This window comes from Triturus cristatus, chromosome 2_2 (genome assembly GCF_964204655.1).
Source record: "Triturus cristatus chromosome 2_2, aTriCri1.1, whole genome shotgun sequence".
Taxonomy (NCBI): domain Eukaryota; kingdom Metazoa; phylum Chordata; class Amphibia; order Caudata; family Salamandridae; genus Triturus; species Triturus cristatus.
Genome location: NC_140582.1, coordinates 766,147,227 through 766,160,529, shown reverse-complemented (window position 1 = coordinate 766,160,529; position 13,303 = coordinate 766,147,227).

The window sequence follows — 13,303 nt, the reverse complement described above, 5'->3', positions numbered from 1 at the left end:
CCTGTACGTGTCGTACCCCCCCTGTATGTACACCCGTGTACATTAGAGTCGTACCCCCACCCGTGTATGTACACCCGTGTACATTAGAGTCGTACCCCCACTCCTGTATGTACACCCGTGTACGTCAGAGTCGTACCCCCACCACAACCTCCTAAGTACGGAGCGCACCCCAGGCCCCAACATCACAACCGCATGTACGAGTCGTACCAAGCCACACACAAGGACAGCACTGTACAACAAAATGGCCCATGTACACCCCGTACACACGCTAAAAACGCACGTACACAACCAGGACAAACCAAAACAACACAAGAATACACCATTCGAATGGCACAAAGCCACTAAACATGTCCAACAACCACTAAAACAACACATTCACTGATCTGCAACTGCCAAAAACAAACAGAGGCCCAAAACACCACCACTCCTTATAACACACCCACCCAAACTTCAAACACAGCCACACCCACCAATGGACCAATAAAGAGGGCCCACACACACAAACCATGAGCCTTTGCAACAGACTCACTGCTGCCAGACCCCACAGACAACCTACAGCACCAAACTAGAAGCTTTACCACACCTTACACTTGCACACCTTCACACAACCACCTTCACAAACACCCCCTCATCACATTCACACACCTGCACAACCACACCCACACACCCACAACCATCCACACACCCTCCCCCATCCACACCCACACCCCTCACCATGCCCACTAACAAGAATCTAAAGTTCAGTAACCGAGAGTTGGAGGTCCTTGTCGATGAAATCCTCAGAGTCGAGCCACACCTCTTTGGAACATTGGTCAGACAGACCAGCATTTCAGCAAAAACAGCCATGTGGCAGACCATCGTCGATGCTGTGAATGCTGTTGCGGACACCAGAAGGAACAAGCAGGAATGCCAAGCCAGGTGGTACGATCTGCGGAGGAGGGTCCCAGTCAAGATGACGGATGAACACAACCAGGCCAATGTCACTGGAGGAGGGCCGTCCCGCAGACCCGTACACTACCATCCCTGGGAGGAGAGGGTGATGGCCATACTGCCGGTGGAGGCAGTCGAAGGATTAGGAGGACTCCGAGACCCGGGTGAGTACACAAACAATGCACCTCACATGGGGGGAACGTCATCCACAACCAAACTCACAAACAGGCACGCTACCACCCCAAGCTATCGCATGACTCAACCACACTCCATGAACACGCACATGCCACTGGCGCCACCATGCCCCATGCACCCAGCTGGACAATGTCAAGTCACAGGCCACAGAAGACACCAACACATGACACGGTAACCCGGATGGCGGGAGGGTGGGCCCAAAAAATCACATAGTGCAACTCAGAAGCAGACAACAATGCCCTCTGCCCATATGGCCTAGGTCACAGCCAGACAAACAGTGTGTCCCCACACAGGAAAGACTCTCCAGCAAATGGCGGACGCCTTGCATTAACACATGGGGGTGAAGGCACTGTTTTGCACATGACAGCAGCTAATGAACAGCCAACACTGTGAAAGAGTGGCAGCACACACCACCACAGCAGCAGCGCAGACACACACACTACACCCAATGGGTGCCTGGAGATCAGAAACAAACTCACATCAACAAGCCAAGGGCCATTCAAAGATCTGCTAACAGTGTGTGCCCAGGAAGCTGGGCTGAGGTGACAGAGGGTGACACACAGAGGGAGGGAGAGGGGGACAGAGAGGGAGGGAGAGGGGGACAGAGAGGGAGGGAGACACAGGAAGACAGACAGAGGGAGGAGGCTGACACACAGAAGGAGGGAGAGGGGGACAGAGAGGGAGGGAGAGGGGGACAGAGAGGGAGGGAGACACAGGAAGACGGACAGAGGGAGGAGGCTGACACACAGAGGGAGGGAGAGGGGGACAGAGAGGGAGGGAGACACAGGAAAACGGACAGAGGGAGGAGGCTGACACACAGAGGGAGGGAGAGGGGGACAGAGAGGGAGGGAGAGGGGGACAGAGAGGGAGGGAGACACAGGAAGACGGACAGAGGGAGGGAGAGAGGGACAGAGAGGGAGGGAGACACAGGAAGATGGACAGAGGGAGGAGGCTGACACACAGAGGGAGGGAGAGGGGGACAGAGAGGGAGGGAGAGGGGGACAGAGAGGGAGGGAGACACAGGAAGACGGACAGAGGGAGGAGGCTGACACACAGAGGGAGGGAGAGGGGGACAGAGAGGGAGGGAGACACAGGAAGACGGACAGAGGGAGGAGGCTGACACACAGAGGGAGGGAGAGGGGGACAGAGAGGGAGGGAGAGGGGGACAGAGAGGGAGGGAGACACAGGAAGACGGACAGAGGGAGGAGGCTGACACACAGAGGGAGGGAGAGGGGGACAGAGAGGGAGGGAGACACAGGGAGAGCAAATCAGCCATGTGGTGTGTGGGAATGTCTGCTCATCAGCAGGTGGACTGCGTGCATGTAGACAAGGGTGGCCAGTGCCAGCACCCCCCCTCCTCCATGGCAAAACACAGGGCCATGTCACAACCTGTGCACGAGCACAACGACAGCTACCTGCATCATATAAGTGTGTGGAACAACTTCATGTGCCCACGTACAGTGCAACACGGAAGGCGCCAATGCACGGCTCGCCACACCTGCCCACTCCACTGCTGACTGCAGTCACACTTGACGCAGCAAGTAAGACTGTGCCACACATAGTTAAAGGTGCCAAAGCTGTGCCCAAGGGACACACCCATGCACAAGTGCACTGTGAGTGGAATGCAAGACAGATCCAAATTCCCAGAGGAAATGTTCCAACTTTGAAACTGATGAAACATGGATGTTGCATGGACCAAAATTAACATTGTCTCTCTCACACACAGGTCAACCTCGTGGTTCACCCCCCAACACTGGGGGGGGAAGACTCACGGGACCCGGCTCTGCGGGAGGCCGATCCCACCGGCAGCGACGACTCTCACCACTCTGTGGACGACCCCGACCAACCTGGCCCCTCTGGTGTCCAACGACCTGCAGCACCTGCGTCAGGTACAACGGGGCCAACCACCACCCCCACTCCTGCCACATCCCAGGAGACACCCAGGATCCCTGCCCCACCACCACAAAGCAGCCAGGCTGGCCAGGAGGGACACGGTGTCCCGGGCACCCAGGAGGAGGCAGGCGACAACGCCAATGCCACCCCTCAGGGGTCCCGGAGACCCGATGTGCCCACAAGGGCAGGCCAGGTGCAAGTGGGCAGGGGTGGTGGGAGTGGAGGACGGCGGAGGCGCCAGCCTGACCAGTTGGCTGGGGAACTGGTATATTCCCATGTCCGAAACATCCTGGACACATACCGGCAGGACACCATGGGCATGGCCCAGGTTGTGTCCACCCTCAATGAGATGAAGGGGACCCTCGATGAGATCAAGACCCAGCAGGCCGAGCAACATGCGGAGCAACATGCCTGTCTACTGCAACACCAACGGAGGATGGAGGACAGACAGGCTGAGCTCGTGACGGTATTCACGGGAATTCACAGCACACTCCGTCGGATGGCCGACAACATGGGCAACCCTCCCAGTGCCAGAAGGCGTAGAACATCACCACCCACAGGGAGGGATCAGGAGGAGGAGGAGGAAACATCCGATGGAGCATCCCAAACATCGTCACGGCCTGCTTCTAAGGGTCCCCGCAGGAGGGCGGGTCGTCCACGGAAAAGACCGTGAGGGTCGGCGCTACAGCACCATCTCCCAGGACACCTGGCCTGGCACCTGGCCCACTGGAGCAACAGCAGCACTGCATCAAAAGACATTCTCTGCCACATGGCCTTGCTGGTCACTGTCTGACCAATGTTGACAAAGACTGTGGCATGGACTCTGAGGATTTCAAATGGCAAGGACACCAACTCCCCTACTGAACTTTGGATTCCAAACACCCGGAAAGCCCCTCATGTCATACCCCCCCCCCCACTAAAATAAAAAGTCACACCATGAAGAGAAGATGCCTGCTGGTTGCATTATTACCTTACATGTGTCTTGTAAAGTCTAAACATGCCTGAGTTCTCTTTTGACTTCAACCATCCACACCCTGGGGCCTGAGTCTGGCACAGGACACACGGGTCACAGTGTATTAGGCAAGACAGACATGGAGCACCATACACACCCGTGATGGGCCCAACCAGCTGAGGGGGTGGCTGCACATCCGTGCCGACAGACATATTGAGTACAGCAACAGTCATGCGCAGAGGTCAGGGATCATGTCCAGTGTCCTGGGGGGCACCCAGGTATGTGTAGACAGGTGGCAGAACCATGTCCTGCAAGCTTGAGTCCGGTGTATGCAGATAATGGGGGCCTGGCCAACGTTGGATGCATGGGGATGGCACATGTCACAATACCCACACAGTCATGGACATCATGCACAATACACAGTCTCATCCCACACACACAGCTTGCATCTTGCTACTCGACACATAGACACATAGCCACTATCAGGGAAAACCATGCCAGACATGCTGGATGAACCGTGGCAACACACCAGCATTGACTGAGAAGAGGCAACTTGGAGGCATAGGGACACCTTTATTAGTCATGTATTCGGGATTGCAGAGGCAACTTGAAGTACACATGAACAGTTCATGTGGAGTAACATGTGGGTCCAACACTGGCACCCCCCTTCTGCAGCACAAATGCGTGATTGCCATGGAACTGGCACACAAGTGTCGGCTAACAGCTAAACACCCCCAGCTGCTCACGGAGAGCCGCCATACACCATTGATCCGCTGATGTGGAAGTCCCACAGCATGTCAAGCCAGTGCAAACCGTATGTGTCCGAGGGCAGTGTTACACACATTGATGCCATCATCACAATCCACTATCTCATCACTGATGACTGTCAACAAGTCTGACCATCTATTCAGGTGTACCCAGCTGCATGTCATGTGTACCATGGTGATGAAACATGTCTGCAGAGGAACCAAACATCGACAGGGGCAGTGCGCATACATCATGAAACCCTGCCACACCCAATACACCCCTGATGCATCCCTTACCCTAAGGAGACTTCCAAACGTGTCCGTGCCTGTAACGCTGAGTCAGCACACGATGACGTGTCCATGAGGAATAGCAGTGCCACAACAATGCAAGCAGCAGACGGCATGCGCAAGTATCTGGGGAAGAGAGACACACAAGAAGTCCGCCACAAAAAGCACAGCCACTTGCATGTGCATTTTCTCGACACATGTATGGATGACAACATGCTAGATCACAATTATGACTGGGGAAATACAACCATCACTGGCACTATCACTCCAGTGACACACCCACACACACCTCTGACTCACGTGCCATACATGCAGGTGGAGACACACATCACAACACATGCCACACGGGGACCAATGCGTGCACACTCAGACACTGGTACTCACCACTAAGCAAAGAAGTCACGTATGAGCCGAGCCCGGATGTCCTCTTGCGGCTCCACATCCTCCACATCACTAGCCCCATTGCCAAGCCCTTCGTCCTCCACGGGTGGATGGTCCTCGTCATCTTGATCCAGGATGAGTGGCACAGCTTTCTCAACTGCCATGTTGTGCAGCATGCAGCAGACCGTGAAGATTTTGCAGACCTTCGCCGGGGCATATGGGAGTGCACCGCCGGTCTTGTGTAGGCACCTGAATCGGCTCTTCAGGAGGCCAAACGTCCTCTCTATCACTCGCCTTGTCCGGCCATGGGCGGTGTTGTAGCGGAGCTGGGCCGGCGTGATGGGGTTGCGGAGAGGTGTGATCAGCCATGGCATGTTGGGATAGCCAGCGTCCCCTACATGGAAAGCACATGGACATCGTTAGAACAGGATAAGCGGTCGTGCTGGAAGTCTACGCAAAATACAGGACAGACAGACTGTACCCACCAACAACACATGCTCGTTCGTTGCGCAGCTGCGTCATCATTTCAGGCACCCTGCTACGCCTCATGATGTAGGCATCATGTGCTGATCCTGGAAAACGAGCACAGACATGTGAAATCACCATGTTGGACAGACACACCACAAGGGCATTGATGGGGTGGTAGTGCTTGCGATTCTGGTACGCTACCTCCTGTGCCTGTGGTGGTACCAAAGCAACATGTGTCCCATCTATGGACCCAATGACATGGGGCATCCCTCCCAGGGCATAGAATCCACGCTTGACCCCAGTCAACATTTCAGGGGTAGGAAAATGGATGAAGTCATCCAGGTGAATCAACATGGCCTCTAAGAAATCATGCAGCACATGGCAGAACATGCTCTGGGACATGCCACCAACATGAGCTATGGTATTTTGAAAGGTACCCGTGGCTAGAAAATGTAGGGCTGCCATTACCTTCAGCTTGGGTGTCAGTGCCGTAGGATACCTGTGCAGCGGTTGCAGGTGTGGTGCCAGTCTCGCCGTCAAATCCAGAATCAACCGTTGGGGGAAGCGGTAGCACCGGATACAGTCATTCTCCCGCATGGCAGCCAAGTCCGGAATTGGTCGGGGAAGAGGCGGCGCTCTGCAGTAATTTGGAAGTGACAAGGAAGAGTGAGTGCACCACGACAACAATTAATTTGTACTGAGCACATGTTAATCTGTCTATACACATATGCTACATACGGAGTCAGGTATGTGCCACATGCCCTGGACACGTATGGCTGGCAGGTGACACTCCTACCAAGACCCAGCTACACATGGAGATTGAGAACCTCCACATGCCATGGCATGGGATGAGCTGTGTCTCAGTGCAAGTGAACAGCCAGACGCAAGACAGGAGTGACATACACCCACACATCAGCAGAAGTAGGATGTCGATTGCAGAGACTGGTAGCGGAACACTAGAGCCACAGGTCACATGACATTACACTAGGACAGCCCACACACCTTGCCATGAAGGTGCACATGTCATGACTCACCACACATTCATAGAGAGGATGCAGACATGTCCTTGTTACGCTACTCCGTGTCCCATGCATACATACGCACCTCACATCCGATACCACATGTGGCATGGTGTGCGGAACAGTGTGCAATGTCAATCTACACACAGACACATGTTGGTTGCTGCAACAGCTGCAGCTTTTGAGGGTGCTCCAACATCAACCTAATGGGAACCCCCCACACATACATGACATAGTCACATCGTGCACCGTGGGTAGTGACAAGTCAGGTGTCGTAACCCCTGTACTGGGCATCAGGGGACACTTCCGTGTGTTGGTGTCCGTGCCATGCCAGTGTCGCTCATCCCAAGTGTGCAGTACGACATGCACATATGTCAAAGGAGTCAAGGGTATGCCTGGCACACATTGCACCGTCACACATTACATCTGTACACATCTCATCATACATCTGGTGCCTTCTCGACTCAGGAGTAATGTGCCACATCACAGCCTGTCACACCTGTGCCCCACACATGTAGTACTGCCCAGACAATGCCATGATGTCCATCCATGGACAAGTATGTCAGCCCTATTCCTTCCTGTGTGCTGCCTGTCACCACTGTGATGTGTGAAAACCACCGAACTGCTGCTAAGAGGGCCTGTGTACGTTCCCATATCACTATGGGAGTGCTGCCGTATGTGTACCCATAGTGATGGTGAGCGTACAGGCATGTGTACGGTCAGTAAGTACGCATACGCAAGAACACCCATAGTGGTACGGCCCGTACACGCGTGTGTACGTTCACTATCACCATGGGTGTCCTCGCGTATGCGTACTCGTAGTGGTACGGCCCGTACACACGCCTGTACGTTCACTATCACTACGAGTACGCATACGCGAGAACACCCATAGTGGTACGGACCGTACACACGCCTGTACGTTCACTATCACCATGGGTGTCCTCGCGTATACGTACTCGTAGTGGTACGGACCGTACACATGCCTGTACGTTCACTATCACTACGAGTACGCATACGCGAGAACACCCATAGTGGTACGGACCGTACACACGCCTGTACGTTCACTATCACCATGGGTGTCCTCGCGTATGCGTACTCGTAGTGGTACGGCCCGTACACACGCCTGTACGTTCACTATCACCATGGGTGTCCTCGCGTATGCGTACTCGTAGTGGTACGGCCCGTACACACGCCTGTACGTTCACTATCACTACGAGTACGCATACGCGAGAACACCCATAGTGGTACGGACCGTACACACGCCTGTACGTTCACTATCACCATGGGTGTCCTCGCGTATGCATACTCGTAGTGGTACGGCCCATACACACGCCTGTACGTTCACTATCACTACGAGTACGCATACGCGAGAACACCCATAGTGGTACGGACCGTACACACGCCTGTACGTTCACTATCACCATGGGTGTCCTCGCGTATGCGTACTCATAGTGGTACGGCCCGTACACACGCCTGTACGTTCACTATCACTACGAGTACGCATACGCGAGAACACCCATAGTGGTACGGACCGTACACACGCCTGTACGTTCACTATCACCATGGGTGTCCTCGCGTATGCGTACTCGTAGTGGTACGGCCCGTACACACACCTGTACGTTCACTATCACTACGAGTACGCATACGCGAGAACACCCATAGTGGTACGGACCGTACACACGCCTGTACGTTCACTATCACCATGGGTGTCCTCGCGTATGCGTACTCGTAGTGGTACGGCCCGTACACACGCCTGTACGTTCACTATCACCATGGGTGTCCTCGCGTATGCGTACTCGTAGTGGTACGGCCCGTACACACGCCTGTACGTTCACTATCACTACGAGTACGCATACGCGAGAACACCCATAGTGGTACGGACCGTACAAACGCCTGTACGTTCACTATCACCATGGGTGTCCTCGCGTATGCGTACTCGTAGTGGTACGGCCCGTACACACACCTGTACGTTCACTATCACTACGAGTACGCATACGCGAGAACACCCATAGTGGTACGGACCGTACACACGCCTGTACGTTCACTATCACCATGGGTGTCCTCGCGTATGCGTACTCGTAGTGGTACGGCCCGTACACACGCCTGTACGTTCACTATCACTACGAGTACGCATACGCGAGAACACCCATAGTGGTACGGACCGTACACACGCCTGTAAGTTCACTATCACCATGGGTGTCCTCGCGTATGCGTACTCGTAGTGGTACGGCCCGTACACACACCTGTACGTTCACTATCACTTCGAGTACGCATACGCGAGAACACCCATAGTGGTACGGACCGTACACACGCCTGTACGTTCACTATCACCATGGGTGTCCTCACGTATGCGTACTCGTAGTGGTACGGCCCGTACACACGCCTGTACGTTCACTATCACCATGGGTGTCCTCGCTTATGCGTACTCGTAGTGGTACGGCCCGTACACACGCCTGTACGTTCACTATCACTACGAGTACGCATACGCGAGAACACCCATAGTGGTACGGACCGTACACACGCCTGTACGTTCACTATCACCATGGGTGTCCTCGCGTATGCGTACTCGTAGTGGTACGGCCCGTACACACGCCTGTACGTTCACTATCACTACGAGTACGCATACGCGAGAACACCCATAGTGGTACGGACCGTACACACGCCTGTACGTTCACTATCACCATGGGTGTCCTCGCGTATGCGTACTCGTAGTGGTACGGCCCGTACACACGCCTGTACGTTCACTAACACTACGAGTACGGATACGCGAGAACACCCATAGTGGTACGGACCGTACACACGCCTGTACGTTCACTATCACCGTGGGTGTCCTCGCGTATGCGTACTCATAGTGGTACGGCCCGTACACACGCCTGTACGTTCACTATCACTACGAGTACGCATACGCGAGAACACCCATAGTGGTACGGACCGTACACACGCCTGTACGTTCACTATCACCATGGGTGTCCTCGCGTATGCGTACTCGTAGTGGTACGGCCCGTACACACGCCTGTACGTTCACTATCACCATGGGTGTCCTCGCGTATGCGTACTCGTAGTGGTACGGCCTGTACACACGCCTGTACGTTCACTATCACTACGAGTACGCATACGCGAGAACACCCATAGTGGTACGGACCGTACACACGCCTGTACGTTCACTATCACCATGGGTGTCCTCGCGTATGCGTACTCGTAGTGGTACGGCCCGTACACACGCCTGTACGTTCACTAACACTACGAGTACGCATACGCGAGAACACCCATAGTGGTACGGACCGTACACACGCCTGTACGTTCACTATCACCGTGGGTGTCCTCGCGTATGCGTACTCGTAGTGGTACGGCCCGTACACATGCCTGTACGTTCACTATCACTACGAGTATGCATACGCGAGAACACCCATAGTGGTACAGACCGTACACACGCCTGTACGTTCACTATCACCATGGGTGTCCTCACGTATGCGTACTCGTAGTGGTACGGCTGTACACACGCCTGTACGTTCACTATCACTACGAGTACGCATACGCGAGAACACCCATAGTGGTACGGACTGTACACACGCCTGTACGTTCACTATCACCATGGGTGTCCTCGCGTATGCGTACTCGTAGTGGTACGGCCCGTACACACGCCTGTACGTTCACTATCACCATGGGTGTCCTCGCGTATGCGTACTCGTAGTGGTACGGCCCGTACACACGCCTGTACGTTCACTATCACTACGAGTACGCATACGCGAGAACACCCATAGTGGTACGGACCGTACACACGCCTGTACGTTCACTATCACCATGGGTGTCCTCGCGTATGCGTACTCGTAGTGGTACGGCCCGTACACACGCCTGTACGTTCACTATCACTACGAGAACGCATACGCGAGGACACCCATAGTGATAGTGGACGTACAGGCGTGTGTACGGTCCGTACCACTATGGGTGTTCTCGCGTATGCGTACTCGTAGTGATAGTGAACGTACAGGCGTGTGTACGGGCCGTACCAGTACGAGTACTCATACGCGAGGACACCCATAGTGATAGTGAACGTACGCACGCGTGTACGGGCCGTTGCTATGCATTTGGGGTGCCCTAGGGGCCCGGAACGCACCGTACCTGTGGGTGAAGCTCAATTTTAGATAGGGGACACATGAGGGACAAGTATTAAGGCCTACATGCATGCTGGTTGTCAAGGAGACCAAGTTTTGAGTTTGAATTTATTCTGGAAGGTGCACAGCAGAAGTCAGTTGGAATTAATCTACTTTGTTGCAATGTGTTTGTGGGGTTGACATCATGCTGAAGAAAAAAACACAATAAGAACCCACTGACTGTGCTAGGTTTGAAGGGATTGGAGGAAACATAGGATGCAAAGGTGAGTGACCAATCACTCTGTACTCCTGTGCATGAAACAGGCCAGCAAGGCAGATATAAGGCAGCCAGGTCCCATGAGGGAGCACTTGCCTGCACATATTTCGATTCTACCACACTGCTGCTGCTCCTGATTCCCTGGAACCATGTCAAGGTCTGTGGAGAGGTCACAGCCATTCACCCTGGAGGAGAACCTGGCATTGCTGGATGTGATCCTCCCACAGTACCCCCTGCTGTATGGGCGACCAGGGTATCAGGTGAGTGCAGAGCTACTAGCACAGACTGTGTCCCTTTTTTTGTGACTGTGACTTCTGCCATTGTGTCCAGGTGTGACACACATGCTATGTACTGTAGAGGAGGTCCCAGGGGGGGGGATGCCTGATGTCTCCCAGCAGTGCCCAGAGACAGGAGGGGTGTGTGCAGAGGCCTCCCAGCAGTGCCCAGAGACAGGAGGGGTGGGTGCCTATCACTCCCAGCAGTGCCCAGAGACAGGAGGGGTGGGTGCAGAGTCCTGCTGATCAGGAGGGGTGGGTGCCTATCACTTCCAGCAGTGCCCAGAGACAGGAGGGGTGGGTGCCTATCACTCCCAGCAGTGCCCAGAGACAGGAGGGGTGGGTGCCTATCACTCCCAGCAGTGCCCAGAGACAGGAGGGGTGGGTGCAGAGTCCTCCCAGCAGTGCCCAGAGTCAGGAGGGGTGGGTGCCTATCACTCCCAGCAGTGCCCAGAGTCAGGAGGGGTGGGTGCCTATCACTCCCAGCAGTGCCCAGAGACAGGAGGGGTGGGTGCCTATCACTCCCAGCAGTGCCCAGAGACAGGCGGGGTGGGTGCAGAGTCCTCCCAGCAGTGCCCAGAGTCAGGAGGGGTGGGTGCCTATCACTCCCAGCAGTGCCCAGAGTCAGGAGGGGTGGGTGCCTATCACTCCCAGCAGTGCCCAGAGACAGGAGGGGTGGGTGCAGAGTCCTCCCAGCAGTGCCCAGAGTCAGGAGGGGTGGGTGCCTATCACTCCCAGCAGTGCCCAGAGACAGGAGGGGTGGGTTAATGTTAATGTTTTGTTAATGTTAATGTTAATGTTAAGGGGATTTATTAAGCGCACTATCACCATAAGTTTCCTGGCGCTGATAGACCACGGGGATGTGCAGAGAGGCTTAACGGGAGTGTGAGAAGAACAGAGTTTTCAATGATTTCCTAAAAGGCAGGAGAGAGGGCTCAGCCTTGAGGAGGGGTGGGAGAGAGTTCCACAGCTTGGGAGCCAAGTGAGTAAAGCTGCGGCCGCCTAATCTAGAAAGTTTGAAACGAGGGATGACCAGGAGCTGGAGATTGATGGACCTCAGAGTGCGGGAGGGACAGTAAGGGGTGACCAGAGATTTCAGGAAAGCTGGACAGAGGCCTGACCGAGCTTTAAAAGGCAGGCAACAGACCTTAAAGGCTATTCTTTCGCTGATAGGCAGCCAGTGTAGTTGATGGAGCAAGGGTCTGGCCGACTGCCATCTAGGGATTCCAAAGGCGAGTCTTGCGGCCTGGTTTTGAATGAGCTGAAGCCTAGATAGCAAGGATTTTGGGAGGCCGAGGTACAGGGAGTTGGAGAAGTCCAGACGGGACATCACCAGAGCTATTATCACCTGTAGCAAGGCTTCCGGGGTCAAAAGGTAGGAGACTTTCCGTATCCGGTAAAGCTGGAACATACAGGCGGAAGTTACAGCGCTCACCTGGGCCTTGAGAGTGAGCCGAGAGTCGATGATGACTCCAAGACTCTTTACACAGTCAGCTGGTGAAGGCGGAGGGCCGAGCTCGGAGGGCCAGAACTGAGGGCCCCAGTGGGCGACGCTCCTCCCGGGAAGGAGGAGCTCAGTTTTTCCTGGATTGAGCTTCAGTTGGTTTTGGTTCATCCAGTGCTGGATGTGTAGCATGACCATTTGGAAATTAGTGATGGCGTCAGGGGAGGTGAGTGGGAAAATAATTTGTAAGTCATCCGCATAATTGAACACGGTGACGTCCCACCTACCCAGGGAGTGAATAAGGGGTTGAAGGTACAAATTAAAAAGGAGGGGGGACAAAGATG